The following is a 12,415-nucleotide window of genomic DNA, read 5'->3' as shown; positions in this document are numbered from 1 at the left end:
CCCGAAAACAATGGTATCTCACTTGTTTGGTTCGGCCTTGTGCCTACGACGGGAAACGGCACAAAATGCAACGTGGTCGCTCCTCAATTTCCCAGTGAAATCTTAAGCTCATTGGACAAAGAGACTACCTTTTGTTTTTGAGCCGTAGCTCAACCAGCACCTAGGGAAACCTAGCAAACCTATACATTTTTGAAAACTAGACACCCAGGGCAATTCAGGATGGGGTGACTCGTCTGCCTACCCCCAGGTTTTGTTACCCAGAATCCCTTGCAAACATAAATATTTGACCAAAAAAACACATTTTCCTCACATTTCTGTGGTGGAAAGTTCTGGAATCTGCGTGGATCAACAAATTTCCACCCACCCAGCGTGCCCCTAGGTCTCCCGAAAAAAATGGTACCTCACTTGCGTGGGTAGGCATAGTGGCTGCGACATGAAACCGCGCGAAACGCAGCATGGTCGCATCTCAATTTCCCAGTGAAATTTAGCACGATTCGGACAAAAAGACTACCTTTTGTTTTTGCGCCGTAGCTCTGCCAGCACCTAGGGAAACCCAGCAACCCTATACATTTTTGAAAACTAGACAACCAGGGCGATTCAGGATGGGGTGACTCGTCTGCCTACCCCCAGGTTTTGTTACCCAGAATCCCTTTCAAACAAAAAAATTTGACCAAAAAAACACATTTTCCTCACATTTCTGTGGTGGAAAGTTCTGGAATCTGCGTGGATCAACAAATTTCCACCCACCCAGCGTGCCCCCAGGTCTCCCAAAAAAAATGGTACCCCACTTGCGTGGGTAGGCATAGTGGCTGCGACATGAAACAGCGCAAAACGCAGCATGGTCGCACCTCAATTTCCCAGTGAAATTTTGCACGATTTGGACAAAAAGACTACCTTTTGTTTTTGCGCCGTAGCTCTGCCAGCACCTAGGGAAACCTAGCAAACCTATACATTTCTGAAAACTAGACACCCAGGGCAATTCAGGATGGGGTGACTCGTCTGCCTACCCCCAGGTTTTGTTACCCAGAATCCCTTTCAAACAAAAAATTTGACCAAAAAAACACATTTTCCTCACATTTCTGTGGTGGAAAGTTCTGGAATCTGCGTGGATCAACAAATTTCCATCCATCCAGTGTGCCCCCAGGTCTCCCGAAAAAAATGGTACCTCACTTGCGTGGGTAGGCATAGTGGCTGCGACATGAAACAGCGCAAAATGCAGCATGGTCGCACCTCAATTTCCCAGTGAAATTTAGCACGATTCGGACAAAAAGACTACCTTTTGTTTTTGCGCCGTAGCTCTGCCAGCACCTAGGGAAACCTAGCAAACCTATACATTTCTGGAAACTAGACACCCAGGGCAATTCAGGATGGGGTGACTCGTCTGCCTACCCCCAGGTTTTGTTACCCAGAATCCCTTTCAAACAAAACAATTTAACCAAAAAAACACATTTTCCTCACATTTCTGTGGTGGAAAGTTCTGGAATCTGCGTGGATCAACAAATTTCCATCCACCCAGTGTGCCCCCAGGTCTCCCGAAAAAAATGGTACCTCACTTGCGTGGGTAGGCATAGTGGCTGCGACATGAAACAGCGCAAAACGCAGCATGGTCGCACCTCAATTTCCCAGTGAAATTTTGCACGATTCGGACAAAAAGACTACCTTTTGTTTTTGCGCCGTAGCTCTGCCAGCACCTAGGGAAACCTAGCAAACCTATACATTTCTGAAAACTAGACACCCAGGGCAATTCAGGATGGGGTGACTCGTCTGCCTACCCCCAGGTTTTGTTACCCAGAATCCCTTTCAAACAAAAAAATTTGACCAAAAAAACACATTTTCCTCACATTTCTGTGGTGGAAAGTTCTGGAATCTGCGTGGATCAACAAATTTCCATCCATCCAGTGTGCCCCCAGGTCTCCCGAAAAAAATGGTACCTCACTTGTGTGGGTAGGCATAGTGGCTGCGACATGAAACAGCGCAAAACGCAGCATGGTCGCACCTCAATTTCCCAGTGAAATTTAGCACGATTCGGACAAAAAGACTACCTTTTGTTTTTGCGCCGTAGCTCTGCCAGCACCTAGGGAAACCTAGCAAACCTATAAATTTCTGAAAACTAGACACCCAGGGCAATGCAGGATGGGGTGACTCGTCTGCCTACCCCCAGGTTTTGTTACCCAGAATCCCTTTCAAACAAAAACATTTAACCAAAAAAACACATTTTCCTCACATTTCTGTGGTGGAAAGTTCTGGAATCTGCGTGGATCAACAAATTTCCATCCACCCAGTGTGCCCCCAGGTCTCCCGAAAAAAATGGTACCTCACTTGCGTGGGTAGGCATAGTGGCTGCGACATGAAACAGCGCAAAACGCAGCATGGTCGCACCTCAATTTCCCAGTGAAATTTTGCACGATTCGGACAAAAAGACTACCTTTTGTTTTTGCGCCGTAGCTCTGCCAGCACCTAGGGAAACCTAGAAAACCTATACATTTCTGAAAACTAGACACCCAGGGCAATTCAGGATGGGGTGACTCGTCTGCCTACCCCCAGGTTTTGTTACCCAGAATCCCTTTCAAACAAAACAATTTGACCAAAAAAACACATTTTCCTCACATTTCTGTGGTGGAAAGTTCTGGAATCTGCGTGGATCAACAAATTTCCATGACCCCAGTGTGCCCCCAGGTCTCCAGAAAAAAATGGTACCTCACTTGCGTGGGTAGGCATAGTGGCTGCGACATGAAACAGCGCAAAACGCAGCATGGTCGCACCTCAATTTCCCAGTGAAATTTAGCACGATTCGGACAAAAAGACTACCTTTTGTTTTTACGCCGTAGCTCTGCCAGCACCTAGGGAAACCTAGCAAACCTATACATTTCTGAAAACTAGACACCCAGGGCAATTCAGGATGGGGTGACTCGTCTGCCTACCCCCAGGTTTTGTTACCCAGAATCCCTTTCAAACAAAAACATTTGACCAAAAAAACACATTTTCCTCACATTTCTGTGGTGGAAAGTTCTGGAATCTGCGTGGATCAACAAATTTCCATCCATCCAGTGTGCCCCCAGGTCTCCCGAAAAAAATGGTACCTCACTTGCGTGGGTAGGCATAGTGGCTGCGACATGAAACCGCGCAAAACGCAGCATGATCGCACCTCAATTTCCCAGTGAAATTTAGCACGATTCGGACAAAAAGACTACCTTTTGTTTTTACGCCATAGCTCTGCCAGCACCTAGGGAAAACTAGCAAACCTATACATTTCTGAAAACTAGACACCCAGGGCAATTCAGGATGGGGTGACTCGTCTGCCTACCCCCAGGTTTTGTTACCCAGAATCCCTTACAAACATAAAAATGTGACCAAAAAAACACATTTTCCTCACATTTCTGTGGTGGAAAGTTCTGGAATCTGCGTGGATCAACAAATTTCCACCCACCCAGCGTGCCCCCAGGTCTCCCGAAAAAAATGGTACCTCACTTGCGTGGGTAGGCATAGTGGCTGCGACATGAAACAGCGCAAAACGCAGCATGGTCGCACCTCAATTTCCCAGTGAAATTTTGCACGATTCGGACAAAAAGACTACCTTTTGTTTTTGCGCCGTAGCTCTGCCAGCACCTAAGGAAACCTAGCAAACCTATACATTTTTGAAAACTAGACACCCAGGGGAATTCAGGATGGGGTGACTCGTCTGCCTACCCCCAGGTTTTGTTACCCAGAATCCCTTGAAAACATAAATATTTGACCAAAAAAACACATTTTCCTCACATTTCTGTGGTGGAAAGTTCTGGAATCTGCGTGGATCAACAAATTTCCACTCACCCAGCGTGCCCCCAGGTCTCCCGAAAAAAATGGTACCTCACTTGCGTGGGTAGGCATAGTGGCTGCGACATGAAACAGCGCAAAACGCAGCATGGTCGCACCTCAATTTCCCAGTGAAATTTTGCACGATTCGGACAAAAAGACTACCTTTTGTTTTTGCGCCGTAGCTCTGCCAGCACCTAAGGAAACCTAGCAAACCTATACATTTTTGAAAACTAGACACCCAGGGGAATTCAGGATGGGGTGACTCGTCTGCCTACCCCCAGGTTTTGTTACCCAGAATCCCTTGAAAACATAAATATTTGACCAAAAAAACACATTTTCCTCACATTTCTGTGGTGGAAAGTTCTGGAATCTGCGTGGATCAACAAATTTCCACCCACCCAGCGTGCCCCCAGGTCTCCCGAAAAAAACGGTACCTCACTTGCGTGGGTAGACATAGTGGCTGCAACAGGAAACGGTTCAAATCGTACGGTGGTGAATTTACATTAGCTTATTGCAAAACTACCTTGATTTTGGGGGGGGGGGGATCTGAATTTGTGGCCCGGGGCTCGGTGGTATTCTTTGCAAAGTAGCAAACCCAAACAGTTCTGAAAACTAGACACCCGGGGGAGTCCAGGGAGGTATGGCATGCATGGGTCCCCCAATGTTTTCCTACCCAGAACTCTCTGCGAACCTTAAAATTAGGTAAAAATTGCACTTTTCCAAACTTTTTGGCGTGGGATCGCCGTGCCGGCAAAAAAGTTGTACCACCCTGCGTTCCCCTTGTTCTCCCGAGTAAAAGGATACCTCACTTGTGTGGGTGCCCCAAAGTAGAACACCCCAAAAATGAATTTTGAAAAAGGTAGTTTTTACTCATATTTACGTTTTACAAATTAAGCACCCCAGCCTAAGTCACTTGCCTTTGGCCCACCCACACAAGTGAGGTATCATTTTACTCGGGAGAACAAGGGAAACGCTGGGTGGTAGGACATTTGTTCCGGCAGCGAGATCCCACCCAAAAAAGTATGGAAAAGTTGGTTTTTGGACCAAAATTTCAGGTTTGCAGGGGTTTCTGGGTAGGAAAACATTGGGGGACCCACGCATGCCATACCACCCTGGACTCCCCCGGGTGTCTAGTTCTCAGAACTGTTTGGGTTTGGTAGTTTCCTAAGATGCCTGCCAAGCCCCGGGCCAAAAGCTCAGGTGACCCCCTCAAAAAATAAGATTATTTGGCTAAAGGTAATGTTTTCGTCTCCACAGTATGAATTGGGCCTTTTCCTAAAGCAGCCGCTATGCCTACCCACGCAAGTGAGGTACCATTTTTATCGGGAGACCTTGGGGAACGCTGGGTGGGAGGTAATTTGTGTGCGCCCAGTGATGCCACGCTTTCCCACACTAAAACGTGTGAAAAAAATGATTTTTTCCAAGCAAAAAATGAGGTTTGCAAGGGATTCTGGGTAAAGGAACGTTGGAGGATCCACGCAAGCCATACCTCCTTGGAAGCCCCCGGGTGTCTACTTTTCAGAAATGTGTGGGTTTGGTAGGTTTCCCTAGATGGCTGTCTCGCACGGGGCCAAAAACCCGGGTAACCCCTCTTGCAAAAGCTGGTGGACATGAATTCTCCAGCTTTTGCAAGAGGGGTTACCTGGGTTTCTGGCCCCGTGCGAGACAGCCATCTAGGGAAACCTACCAAACCCACACATTTCTGAAAAGTAGACACCCGGGGGAGTCCAGGGAGGTATGGCATGCGTGGGTCCCCCAATGTTTTCCTACCCAGAACTCCTTGAAAACATAAAAATGTGACCAAAAAAACACATTTTCCTCACATTTCTGTGGTGGAAAGTTCTGGAATCTGCGTGGATCAACAAATTTCCACCCACCCAGCGTGCCCCCAGGTCTCCCGAAAAAAACGGTACCTCACTTGCGTGGGTAGACATAGTGGCTGCAACAGGAAACGGTTCAAATCGTACGGTGGTGAATTTACATTACCTTATTGCAAAACTACCTTGATTTTGGGGGGGGGGGATCTGAATTTGTGGCCCGGGGCTCGGTGGTATTCTTTGCAAAGTAGCAAACCCAAACAGTTCTGAAAACTAGACACCCGGGGGAGTCCAGGGAGGTATGGCATGCATGGGTCCCCCAATGTTTTCCTACCCAGAACTCTCTGCAAACCTTAAAATTAGGTAAAAATTGCACTTTTCCAAACTTTTTGGCGTGGGATCGCCGTGCCGGCAAAAAAGTCGTACCACCCTGCGTTCCCCTTGTTCTCCCGAGTAAAAGGATACCTCACTTGTGTGGGTGCCCCAAAGTAGAACACCCCAAAAATGAATTTTGAAAAAGGTAGTTTTTACTCATATTTACGTTTTACAAATTAAGCACCCCAGCCTAAGTCACTTGCCTTTGGCCCACCCACACAAGTGAGGTATCATTTTACTCGGGAGAACAAGGGAAACGCTGGGTGGTAGGACATTTGTTCCGGCAGCGAGATCCCACCCAAAAAAGTATGGAAAAGTTGGTTTTTGGACCAAAATTTCAGGTTTGCAGGGGTTTCTGGGTAGGAAAACATTGGGGGACCCACGCATGCCATACCACCCTGGACTCCCCCGGGTGTCTAGTTCTCAGAACTGTTTGGGTTTGGTAGTTTCCAAAGATGCCTGCCAAGCCCCGGGCCAAAAGCTCAGGTGACCCCCTCAAAAAATAAGATTATTTGGCTAAAGGTAATGTTTTCGTCTCCACAGTATGAATTGGGCCTTTTCCTAAAGCAGCCGCTATGCCTACCCACGCAAGTGAGGTACCATTTTTATCGGGAGACCTTGGGGAACGCTGGGTGGGAGGTAATTTGTGTGAGCCCAGTGATGCCACGCTTTCCCACACTAAAACGTGTGAAAAAAAATTATTTTTTCCAAGCAAAAAATGAGGTTTGCAAGGGATTCTGGGTAAAGGAACGTTGGAGGATCCACGCAAGCCATACCTCCTTGGAAGCCCCCGGGTGTCTACTTTTCAGAAATGTGTGGGTTTGGTAGGTTTCCCTAGATGGCTGTCTCGCACGGGGCCAAAAACCCGGGTAACCCCTCTTGCAAAAGCTGGTGGACATGAATTCTCCAGCTTTTGCAAGAGGGGTTACCTGGGTTTCTGGCCCCGTGCGAGACAGCCATCTAGGGAAACCTACCAAACCCACACATTTCTGAAAAGTAGACACCCGGGGGAGTCCAGGGAGGTATGGCATGCGTGGGTCCCCCAATGTTTTCCTACCCAGAACTCCTTGCAAACCTTAATTAGGTAAAAATAGCACTTTTCCAAAAATTTTGCCGTGGGATCGCCGTGCCGGCAAAAATGTCCTACCACCCAGCGTTCCCCTTGTTCTCCCGAGTAAAAGGGTACCTCACCTTAACAGAGTTACTCAAAAGACAAACATTCAAGCACGGCTATCTATTCCTCAAAGACACACACATACAGGTTGGATTTGGCACGAGGGTGAGTGATGGTTCAGTATATAAAATTTTATTAACAAGATATTTCAAAAAAATGAAATGCTCTGTCAATAAATAAATGCATAAAAACCGAACCAGTGACTCGCAACTCGTGAGCTGTAAAGCCACGACAAGGCACCAACCGTTTTACAGGCCATTCACGCACCTTTCATACCTGATACAAACAAGACCACTGACACCATCTGGAATAAAAGCAACACATTACAACAATCACAATAAGGGACAAGGTACACCCTAATGCAGAAAGAGAAAAAAAACAATTATTACTGCACACCCATCTAATCCGCAAGCACACACACATACTGGTTGGATTTGGCACGAGGGTGAGTGATGATTCAGTACATACAATTGTATACGCAAGTAATTTCACAAAAATGAAATACACTGTGTATAATTGCAAGTATGATAAACTGAACCACTGACTCACAGCTCGTGAGCTGTAAAGCCACGTCAAGGCACCAACCTCTTTACAGGCCATTCATACACCTTTCGTACGTGTGACACATTCAAAACATTCACACCGCCAGCCGCGGACCCATCACATTTCAACACTCACACCAGCAAACAGCGCCATTCAAGGGCCCATCACTTTCACACGCCCACATTTCTGACACTGGAACTACACAAATTGATGGACTGCGTGGAGTGTCACTCAACAAGCAGTGTGTGCAGTGACCAACAGAAAGTAACTACTCACACACCGCCAGCCGAGCGCCAGTCCACCCACACCACCAGCCAAGCACCAGACCATGCACACCGCCAGCCAAACACTCAGCGCACACCACCAGCCAAGCGCCTCTCCACGCACACCGCCAGCCAAGCACCACTCCGTGCACAGACAGCTAAACACCGCTCCACGCACACCCTCCAGCCAAGTACCACTCCACAAACACCACCAGCCAAGCGCCACTCCACACACACTGCCAGCCAAGCACCATTCCACACACACTGCCAGCCAAGCACCACTCCACACACACCGCCAGCCAAGCAGCACTCCACACACACCGCCAGCCAAGCACCACTCCACACACACCGCCAGCCAAGCACCACTCCACACACACCGCCAGCCAAGCACCACTCCACACACACCGCCAGCCAAGCACCACTCCACACACACCGCCAGCCAAGCACCACTCCACACACACCATCAGCCAAACACCACTCCATGCACAGACAGCCAAGTACCACTCCACGAACACCACCAGCCAAGCGCCACTCCACACACACCGCCAGCAAAGCACCACTCCGTGCACAGACAGCCAAGCACCACTCCACACACACCGCCAGCCAAGCACCACTCCACACACACCGCCAGCCAAGCACCACTCCACACACACCGCCAGCCAAGCGCAACTCCACACACACCGCCAGCCAAGCACCAGCCGGCACACACCACAAACACATTTAGAATTCTTTTTTTGAAAATGACACTAAACAAATGGAAATACCTACAAATCAGGTAACACAAATTCTTAAAATAAAAACTTTGCACTAATGCCAATCCTTGAAACAAACTAAAAATGTTTTACAGAATGCAGACCAAGCAATTCACTTTACAGCTCAATCAAACTCCCAATAGTTCTTTTGCGTGTGGTACGATTTAAAACAAGCTGACATACACAATGCAGGCTTAGAAGGACAGTCAGGACAGTATATACGAGACTCCTTCCGCACGCCTCTTCGCCAACAGACTCTGCATCTTCTAGTCGGAAAGTCTCTAGCAGTAGTGGAAGGAATAGATTCAGGAAAGTGGCGATCTTGCAATCTAGCCACTTCCTCCACCACTCCAAATCTAGGAACACTTGCCTGCTGCACAAGTACAAGGCTGCCTATTATAGACTCCTGAAACTTAAGAAAAGTCATCTTCGTCCCAGGACAAGACTTCTGGTACACAACGAAAGCATTAAATGATGCCAAGTGGAACAGATGGATAGCCAACTTCTTGTACCAAACGTAAGCCTTTCGAAGAGCAGCATAAGGTTCCAACCTCTGATCTACTCTGTCAACACCACCCATGAACTTATTGTAAGCTAGAATGCACACAGGTTTGCGCACTTCAGCACCCTGACCCCAAACAGGCACAGGTACAATACTTTCATCGTGGATAGTAGTCAGCATGTACACATCTCTCTTGTCTGAATACTTCACAGCTAAAAGCTCCCCACATCGCAATGCCGTAGACTGTCCCCGCACAAGCCTTTTGCAAACAAGTTCCTTTGGGAAACCTTTACGGTTACTGCGCATTGTGCCACAAGCAACAGTGCCCACTTTGGCCAACTCCTTGAACAACTGCACACCAGTGTAGAAGTTATCTACATATAAATGATGGCCTTTGTTAAATAATCCTCTACCTAGTTCCCACACAATTTTCTCAGTTACTCCAAAAGTAGAAGGACAACCAGGAGGGTTAATGCGGGACTCCTTACCAGTGTACACCCTGAAATTGTAGACATATCCAGTCTCACTGTCACACAGCATATACAGTTTGATTCCATAGCGTGACCTCTTACTAGGAATGTATTGCCTAAAAACCAAGCGGCCCTTGAACAACACCAAAGACTCATCCACTGCAATTTCTTTACCAGGGACAAAAATCTCAGAAAAACGATCAACAAAGTGATCAAGGACAGGCCGAATTTTAAACAAACGGTCACAATCAGGGTGATCGCGTGACAACGCTAAACTATTATCAGCAAAATGCATCATCCGAAGAAGAAGCGTATACCGATCACGACTTATGACTGCTGGAAATATAGCTGTTACCATCAAGGGACTAGTGGACCAATATGAAGTAATTGATGACTTCCTTATCAAGCCCATCAAAAAAGTTAATCCCAGAAACTTCTTCATCTCTTCAACATTGGTGGGAGTCCACCGGATTGCTCTACAATAGGGCTTAAGGCTGGCACTGTTGGCCCTCAAATATTGTTCTGCATATAAATTGGTTTGCTCAACAATCTCTTGCAAAAACACATCGTCAAAAAACAACTGAAAAAAATTAATTGGCAGAAAATTCTCTGTATTCACTCTACACCCAGGAACACCAGTGAACTCTGGCAATGCCGGCTGCACCAAGCCAGGGGGAACCCAGAGGCCATCCCTATCAACGGGGGGAGCAGCCACCCCAGCCTGCAGCACCGAAACATCTTGCTGCTGTTCTCCAACGAGAAGCCTAACAGCCACAGATACGTCAGGCTGCACAACACCAACAGAAGACGTAGCATCCCCAGAGGGCTCTTCCTGCACTACACCAACGGGAAGCCCAGCAGCCTGAGATGCTTCTTGCTGCACTACACCACCGGGAAACCCAGCAGGCCCAGATGCCTCTTGCCGCTCTACACCAATGGGAAGCCTAACAGCCCCAGATGCCTCTTGCTGCACTACACGAGCAGGAAGACGAAAAGCACCAGATGCCCCTTTGCGCACCACAGCAATGTGAAGCCTTTTAGGTGCAGGCTCCAGCCCACATGCCTCTTGCCGACGTAAAAAGAAAGGAAACCTTGCGGCCCTAGGCAGCAGCACAGGTGCCTCTTGGCCCACTACCGGCAACACAATGTCCTCCTGTACCATAGGCCCTTCATCAGCACTAGAAGAAGAGTCATCATCCGATGATGATGATTCCATGCGAAGAGAAAACTCACTGCCTGAATCTTCTGCCGCTTCCTGGGAGTCCGAATCGGACTCAGACTCTGAACCATGGTCCGAGGAAGACTCAAAAAGCAAACCAAGAACCTGCTGAGCAGTAATCCTGCGACTAGCCATTATCCTTACAAAGCAAGAAGACTGCACACACAAGTGAACAACAACCTACACTGTGCAAAGTAAGAAGTAAACAAGGTAAGGCTTTCACTAAAAGATAAATACAATCCAAAACAATTTCACTCTTACAAAATATAGCTACACTCACCAGCACCTACTCTGTTGAGACACAGCGAAAAGAAATGAAATCCCACTAGAAAGAAAAAAATAAATGACATTAGAAAACAAAGTGCACATCAAACACTAATGCTGGAAAAAAAAACACAGAGCCACACAAACTGCTAGAAGTACAACCTTTTTCAAAAAGACAAACATCAAGGAGAAGTAGTACAAAATACATTCACTTACCAAGCACAAGCAACTACACAAGCTGCAAACAGACACGCAACCTACAACAATCCAAACAGCAAAAGCCTGGAACAAGACAAAAATAGAGAAGAAAAAAAAATTACTACCACATTTCACAAACAATATAACAATTAAAAAAACAACACACAAATTTGCCCCCCAAATTAAAATTCGGCCAGATGGGCCATCAATTAGGGCTTAGACCAAATGAGATTAGATGAGGTTTAACATCAAGACACTGGATAATTTTTTGAATTTTTGTAAAGTGCCTGACCACTTTGGTGCCAGTCAGTCTTTTGCTACTACCAGTACCCATATCACACAGGGGCAGTAAGGACATTCATACACCTTTTGTACGTGTGACACATACAAAACATTCACACCGCCAGCCGCCCATCACTTTCACACGCCCACATATCTGACATAGCAACTACAGAAAATGATGGACTGCGTAGAGTGTCACTCAACTAGCAGTGTGTGTAGTGACCAACAGAAAGTAACTACTCACACACCGCCAGCAGAGTTCCAGTCCACCCACACCACCATCCAAGCACCAGACCATGCATACCGCCAGCCAAACCCCACTCAGCGCACACCGACAGCCAAGTACCACTCCACGCACACCATCCAGCCAAGTACCACTCCCCACACACCGCCAGCCAAACACCACTCCCCACACACCGCCAGCCAAACACCACTCCACACACACCGCCAGCCAAGCAGCACTCCGTGCACAGACAGCAAAGTAGCACTCCAGCACACCACCAGCCAAGCGCCACTCCACACACACCGCCAGCCAAGCAGCACTCCGTGCACAGACAGCAAAGTAGCACTCCACGCACACCACCAGCCAAGCGCCACTCAACACACACCTCCAGCCAAGCAGCACTCCACGCACACCACCAGCCAAGCGCCACTCAACACACACCTCCAGCCAAGCAGCACTCCGTGCACAGACAGCAAAGTAGCACTCCACGCACACCACCAGCCAAGCGCCACTCCACGCACACCACCAGCCAAGCGCC

This window comes from Lissotriton helveticus, chromosome 7 (genome assembly GCF_964261635.1).
Source record: "Lissotriton helveticus chromosome 7, aLisHel1.1, whole genome shotgun sequence".
Taxonomy (NCBI): domain Eukaryota; kingdom Metazoa; phylum Chordata; class Amphibia; order Caudata; family Salamandridae; genus Lissotriton; species Lissotriton helveticus.
This window is presented reverse-complemented; position numbering follows the sequence as displayed.